The sequence below is a fragment of the Bos mutus genome, chromosome 19, assembly GCF_027580195.1.
Source record: "Bos mutus isolate GX-2022 chromosome 19, NWIPB_WYAK_1.1, whole genome shotgun sequence".
NCBI lineage: Eukaryota > Metazoa > Chordata > Mammalia > Artiodactyla > Bovidae > Bos > Bos mutus.
Window position 1 is genome coordinate 46,518,102 of NC_091635.1, and position 7,941 is coordinate 46,526,042.

Sequence of the window (7,941 nt, forward strand, 5' to 3'; positions counted from 1 at the left end):
CTTAGGATGCATGCACATTTTTTTGTGTGTGTGAGAGTTATGTTTTATTCGGTGGGAAGTTTTAGGAATTCAAACCCAGGAGGCAGCATTGTAAGCAACCCCTGAAAGGACCACTCCAAGGAAGCAAGAGGGGAATAAAAACAAAAGAGGCAACAATTTTGATATAAAGACATTTGAACTCTTCACCAAAGAAAATAGAGGGATGGCAATGTCTGAGAGGAAAAAAAAATTTCCCTCGACTGTTCATTTGGTTGGTCTAAGAATTAAACTGACATAAGACAGATTAATAGGAGAAAATCAAATTTAATGATGTACATACAGGGAATTCACACATGAGGGATTCTAAAGATAGTCAGGTCAAATAGAGTATTTATGTCATTCTAACCCACTCCAGTGTTCTTGCCTGGAGAATCCCAGGGAAGGGGGAGCCTGGTGGGCTGACGTCTATGGGGTCGCACAGAGTCGGACATGACTGAAGCAACTTAGCAGCAGCAGCAGCAGCAGACTAAGGGAGAGGGCCAAGGGGTCTGAGACCTCAAAGGGAGGATTCATAGGTGATTCATAGGAAGGTGAAAAAAAAGTAAGTATTGGTAAATAGATGTCTGCCATGCCAAGCAGAGATAATGTGACACGGAGAGGACTTTGATCAAACAGACCTTGCTAAGTTTGCCCTGGTCTACCTAGCTCATATTTTTTCTACTGAGTTGACCAAATATTCATTTGGGTTTTCCATAAGATGTTAGATGTGATGGAAAAAAGAACCTGAATGAACTTTTTGGCCAGCCTAATAGCTGTCTCTGGCAGTAGCTTACTTCCTGAGCCAGGCTGTTTAACTAGAGTTTTTTTTAGGCAGTTGAGAAGGGAAAAGTAAGTAAAAAGAAAGACTTCCTTTGTCTTCTGTTTCTTTAAAGCAGTCAGCCTGAAATAATCCTTATACGAAAAAGACAGATTTGGGGGTGGCCAGTTTTACTCCTCTAGAGCCAATAAACACATACAAAGATGTCTTCTGTATCATTAGTCTTATGTCGCCATATACCTGCTAGCATGGCTGCAGAATCTTTTTTAAACTGACGATATGAAGTGCTGGTGGCGAGCATGCACCACAACTTTTGAACCTGCGCTCTAGAGCCTGAGAGCCTCGACTACGGAAGCCCGCACGCCCTAAATCGCGTGCTCTGCAGCAAGACACCACTGCAAGGCGAAGCCACCGCCACGCGAAGCCTGTACACTGTGACTAGAGAAGAGCCCAAGTGGTAGCAAAGACCCAGCAAAGCCATAAACAAGTAAATAAAATTGTCTTTTTCTTAAAAAGAAATACTGGTGAGGAACGGAACTTTCATATACTGCTGATAGGAAAACAAAACGTTCAGCCACTGTGAAAAACAGTTTGGCGGTTTCTTATAAAGTTAGGGGCTTCCCTGGTAGCTCAGCTGGTAAAGAATCCGCCTGCAGTGCAGGAGACCCTGGTTCGATTCCTGGGTCGGGAAGATCCGCTGGAGAAGGGAACAGCTACCCATTCCAGTATTCGGGCCAGGAGAACCCCATGAACTGTATAGTCCATGGGGTCACAAGGGCTTATCACATGATTTAGTAGTCCTAGGTATTTACCCAAAAAAAATGAGAATTCATATTCACACAAAAACCTGCACTGAGCATGTGGCGTAGTCAAAAGTTGGGAACGATCTGAACATCCTTCAATGGTGAATGGATAATATAAATGTGGTATATTCATACAATGGAATACTACTTGACAATAGAAAAGAATCCGCAATCGACACATGCAACAGTATCATGGGTGCATCCCAGATTTGTTAAGTGAAAGAATCCTAACTCAAAGGGCTATACAGTGTATGCGTTCACTGATATGACTTTCTAGAAAAGGGAAAACTACAAGGATGGATAGCATACCGATGATGGCGAAGGGGAGGGAGTGTTTGTGGGAAGAGGACAGAAAAGAAGAGAATTCGGTAGTGACAGAACTGTTCTGTGTCGGGATCATGGTGGTGCCTGCATGACACTATGAATTTGTCAAAGTCCATAGCACTGTATGCTACAAAGGGAAAAGTTCTCTGAGTGCAAACTTAATAATTTTTTCCTGTTGATGTATGGCAAAACCAATACAATATTGTAAAGTAATTGGCCTCCAATTAAAATAAATAAATTTAAATAAAAAATAAATAAAAACCCAAAGTGAATTGCTAACATGGCTCTTTTGACATAGCTCTGTTAAAGTGATGACATCGAATTGACACCAGCAGACAGATGAATGGATAAAGAAGGTTTGTGTATATATATATATATATACACACACAGTGGAATACTACTCAGCCATAAAAAGAAGAAAATAATGCCATTTGCAGCAACATGGATACAACCAGAGATCATCTACTAAATAGAGTAAGTCAGAAAGAGAAAGACAAATACCATATGATGTCGCTCTATGTGGAATCTAAAATAGGACAGGGATGAACCTATCTATGAAACAGAAGCAGAATCACAATGTAGAGAACAGACAGGTGATTGCCAAGGGGGTGGGGGGAGATGGGAGGGAGAAGGAGCAGGAAGTGGGGATTAACAGATGCAAGCTTTTATATAGAGAACAGATAAACAACCAGGTCCTCCTCTACAGCACAGGCAGCTGTATTCAATATCCTATGATAAACCAGAATGGAAGAGAATATTCAAAAAAAGAATGTGTGTACATGGAAGGGCTTCCCTGGTGGCTCAGACAGTAAAGAACCTGCCTGCAGTGCAGGAGATCCAGGTTAGATCCCTGGGTTGGGAAGATCCCCTGGAGAAGGAAATGGCAACCCATTCCAGTATTCTTGCCTGGAGAATTCCATGGATAGGAGCCCAGCAGGCTATACAGTTCATAGAGTTGCAGAGAGTCAGACACAACTGAGCCACTAACACTTTTAACATACACATGTATGACTGAATCATTTTGTTGTACAGCAGAAATGAAGCAACACTGTGAATCAACTATATTTCAATTAAAAAATAAAACAAAAATTTTAAAAATGGGTCCCATCAAACCATCAAGCTTCAGACCACCTTTCCCCTCCATCCTTGTGTATCTGGGATAGAGATGGGAAATTTTTCAGGGGAGCAAAGAAATGAACAAGTTGCCTCCTCTCCCCTGAAGCTTCTCTCATCCCCCCCTTTATGTAATCTCTGATGGTCAGACAGAAGCAGGTGCATCCGCAGGTATGGAGAATCCTTCTGCTGGGGTAGCCCAGGCACCCTTGGGGCAGCCAGGAAGGCAGCATATAAGGAACTGGCCAAGCAGACCGGGAGGGCAAGGGGACCTCTGGGTTCCCTTATACTTTGTCCAGCCTGAAATTCAGGGCAGACAGGCAGACAGGGGGCCAGGGCAGAAGCCCAAGTGGGTAGAGAGGAAAAAGAAATCCCCTATAAATTCCCATAGTGAAAGAGGAAGAAAAGAAAGAGGCGAAGGAGATTCTGGGCAATGGTCTCCATTTGCCATCCTGACCAGCCAGTTCCATCTTTCCACTAACTTGTTACGAGATGTTAAGCAAATAGCTGGTTGCCAGTTAAAGTGGCAACTTAATAGTTTTGCCTCAGCTTCTTCACCTATAAAGATGGAAAAATAATTGTACCTAGCACAGAAGATTATTGAGTTAATATGCGATCATTCACTCAATGGATATTTATTGCTCATCTATTATGTACCTGTCACTGTCTTAGGTGCTTAGGATAGAGATGAAAAATTCCTGTTTTCATGGGCTTTGCACTGTAGGGAGCAGAGACAGTCACAAAGAGTGAATGTGTAATACAGTAGGTGGTAGAAGTGCTATGAAGAAATGAGGCTAGAAACTGACAAGAAGAGAGGGCTGGTTTATGCAGAACCATCAGGGAAGGGAGGACCTGCTGAGGAGATCCTATTTGTGCAGAAATCTGGAAGAAGCGAAAGGGTGGAGGGGTGGGAAGGGGAACCTTCCATGCAGAAGGAAGAGCATGGGCGAAGACTCTGGGGCAGGGCTGTGCTTATCAAAAGCCAGGGTGGCTACAGCGAGGGGAGAAGGGTAATGAGATCTGAGAGGCAGTGAGAGACCAGGGAATGAGGGGCTTGATGACCACCGTGCATGCTTTATCTTTTATTCATAGTGAGATGAAAGGACATTGACAGCCTTTGAGGAGTAACATGATCTGACCTGTGTTTTAAAAGGATCTCTCTGGACAGCCTGTGAAAAATAGATGGAGGGCAGCAGGGGTGAAGGTCAGTTGGGAAGTTATTGCATAACCTAGAGGAGAGACGATGGTAGCTTGAACAAATGGAAACACACCTATAATACCTCAAACAGAACCCAGAACAAAGAAAGTGCTCGGTCAGTGTTACCTAAAATTATTAATATTACTTCTGGTACCATCAATTTCACCATCATCATCATGGGTAGGGAGTCAGTAGGGACTCCAGTGGTCCAGTGGTTAATGTTCCCACTCCCAACGCAGCGGGCTAGGTTCAAGCCCTGGTCAGAGAGCTAGGTCCTGCATGCTGCAACTGAGTTCACATGCTACAGCAAAGACCTCACATGCTGCAATGAATATCGAAGACCCCACGTGCTGCAACTAAGACTTGGCTGCTGTTGTTGCTCTTCTCACTCAGTCAAGTCCAACTCTTTGCAAACCCATGGACTGCATGGTTCCCTGTCCTTCACTATCTCCCGGAGTTTGCGTAAACTCACGTCCATTGAGTTGATGATACCATCCAACCATCTCTTCTCTGTCACCCCTTCTCCTCCTGCCCTCGATCTTTCCCAGCATCAGGGTCTTTTCCAACAGTTGACTGACTCTTCACGTCAGATGGTCAAAGCATTGGAGTATTGGCACATAGACTTGGCACAATCAAATAAATAAATTAAAATAATTATTTAAAAAGTAGGGAGTCAGGGAGACCCTGAAACAGCCCATGGCCTCAGAGAGAATCAATACCAGGCCCCTCTGGACCCCACATGGGGCTGTGTGAACCCGGTGGGCCCAGAGCCTCTGGGCAATGGTCTTCCGCTGCCTCTGTGGTTCCCTCTCAATCTGTCCCCTAAGAGACATGACAGAGCTTTTTAACACTGCATTAGTTTGGAGAATGAACCAAATGGAGAAAGCCTAGGGGCGTGGATCTCTGGAAGAAGGGGAAAGAAAATGAGATGAGCTCAAGTCAAGAAGGGCAAGTTGGTCCTATCTCCATCTGATCATCTCATTTCATCCTCAAAGTGTGTCCAGGAGGGGTGAGTTTATCTTCAGTTCTCAGATGAGAAAAACAGGCCTTAGAAAAGCTAACTGCCCAGGATCAGTAATAGAAGAGGCATCTGACATACAGGTGGTTGGTCTCCCGGGCACCCCTGCTCCTCCGGGTACAGCTCAGCCTCCGCAGGTTGGTTGTGTCCGCGCTCTGATGTAGGTCTAAGAGCCCTGTTCAAGACTCAGACCACAGGTCATATTTCCATGTGCTTCTCCATCTTCAGACTCCAATCCATGGAATCAACCAGCTCTGAGATGACTCTTCCTTTTGCACCTTTGTTTACAAAGCTAAGATTTCTTCTTCTTCATTGAGGGAAACCAGTAGATCACCAAGAAGTGTCATCCGTCTTGAGACTGTTGCTTTTGCAAACCTAAGAATGATATGCTCTTACCTGGTAGACTTTTCCAAACTTATCTCAGGGAAAGCCAGCTATCTGTGCCAATCAATCTGACCTCCTTGAAGATTTCTGGCCTTTCTGTTCTCACCAAAAAAAAAAAAAAAAAAAAAGTGGGTGGGGGGAAGCTCATCAAAGCTTTTTCTCCCTGTGAAACATCATGTATAACTATGTCAAAAAAATTAAGTATCCTTGGAGGAAAGGCTAATGCTCAGCCCAAGACAGGAAAAAGTACAAGATAAGCCAGAACATCTTCATACCAGAAACAAGTGATCTATCAAACATTATCAACGATTATGGGATTTGTGTCAAAATGACTCAGGAGCCAATTTGAATAGGCTCCCACTGGTCAAAGCTGGTACAATTTCAGCATCAATAAGGACAATTCCTTGTATTAAAAACACATCAAAATGTTTAAATTCATGAGTTTATAATGATACTCCAAAAATAAACTTTGTCGGTCACCTCCAGAGGATGCTAAGGAACAAGCTTATTCTTTTGAAAATTGGCAAATCAAGAATCAAACTCTTATCCTGCCTTTGCTATACATGTGGTGGCATTGGTAACCAAATACTTTATAAAAAGAAATTTATATTAATAGAACTGTTATGGTGGACAAATGAAGAGTGAATAACTGCCATATCATTTTGTTAAAACTAATGGATTAGTCAATCTAAGAAAGGGCAGCCACGTGACTGAAAAGTAACTGGATATTGATGCCTCCTGTTGGAAGAACACAGCACCAAAATAAACCAAACCTTGACCCCAACAAGCCTCCAGACCTAACTGACTGCCAGTTTACAGGTAACCTGGGGACAAAGAAACACACCAAATGGCACCATGAAGTGTTGGTCACTCAGTCGTGTCTGATGCTCTGCGACCCCATGGACTGTATGTAGCCCACCAGGCTCCTCTGTCCATGAAATTATCCAGGCAAGAATACTAGAGTGGGTAGCTATTCCCTTCTCTGGATCTTCCCAACTGAGAGATTGAACCCAGGTCTCCTGCATTGCAGGCAGATTCTTTACCATCTGAGCCACCAGGAAAGCCCCAAAAGGCACCATAACATTCAGCAAAATCAGATTATGGAAAAGTCTACAGGATAAAGGACACAGGATCTTTGAAAAATAAATTCCAGGAAAAAAAAATTGGAAGTGTAAACTCTAGATTAAAGGATACATAAAAGACTTATCCATCAATCAAAATACACACACCTTAGTGGAACCCGATAAAAACAAGCAAAGTGTAGAAAAAACATTTATGAGATAATCAACAAAATTTTGATACTAATTAGTTGTTTAATGAAATTAAGGGCTTAATACTCACTTTGGGGTATGCACCAATTAGCTATTGCCGAGTAACAAAGCACTCCAAAATGCAGCGACTTGAATCAACAGCTGTTTTGTATGCTCATGATTTTGTGAGTCACCAGTTTGGGCAGGTATCATCTGCAATGGCTCAGACCTATCCTGCCCAGTGTAATCAGATCACTCATAGGCATGCACTCAACTATGCCTCTGCCTCTCTCCCAGGAGGCCCGTCACTTTCAAGAGGGTCAGCCTGGGCTTTAGGTGTCTTCATATGCTGGCAGAAGAATTTGCAGCAACAACAAGTAAGGTAAGGCCATTCTCTAATCGCACAACTGGCCTTCAAGATGGCGCCAAAGAAAGACAAGAAGCTTAAGACGTCAACCTGGAAGTTCAATTTAGACCTTACTCATCCAGTAGAAGATGGAATTTTTGATTCTGGAAATTTTGAACAGTTTCTACAGGAGAAACTTACAATGAATGGAAAAACTGGGAATCCTGGCAAGGCTGTCCACATTTCAACACTTCAAGAGTAAAATCACAGCTGTTTCTGATAAACAGTTGTCTAAAAGGCATTTGAAATACTTTACCAAGAAATAAATTCCATGAAAAGAACAATCTTTGTGATCGGTTTGGTGTGGCTGCATCTGACAAGGAGACTTCCAAACTTCATTACTTACAAATTAGTAAAGATAAAGACGGTTCCGAGTCTGAGGACTAGATGAAGCCATCCCATATAGGGATGCTAATGAGATGCTTTATTTACTAATAAAACAAATAAAACATACAAGAGGAACTTCTTGAAGTGGACCTTTACTTTATCAGTTTTTTAATGAATAAAAAAAATTACTCTGTTAAAAAAAAGAGCATTTATCATCTAGCAATAAATATTCAATATATTTATATGTGTATAAATATATCTTTAATATGGCATATTATAATGTTGGATACAAATGATATGCTTCAAAGTAATCGAGAGTGGG

General features: G+C 42.4%; 1 pseudogene; it reads left to right on the forward strand.

Annotated features, from left to right (window-relative positions):
• Positions 1 to 7,305: 7,305 nt before the first annotated feature.
• Positions 7,306 to 7,679, forward strand: LOC102270400 (ribosomal protein eL22-like pseudogene; annotated as a pseudogene).
• Positions 7,680 to 7,941: the final 262 nt, after the last annotated feature.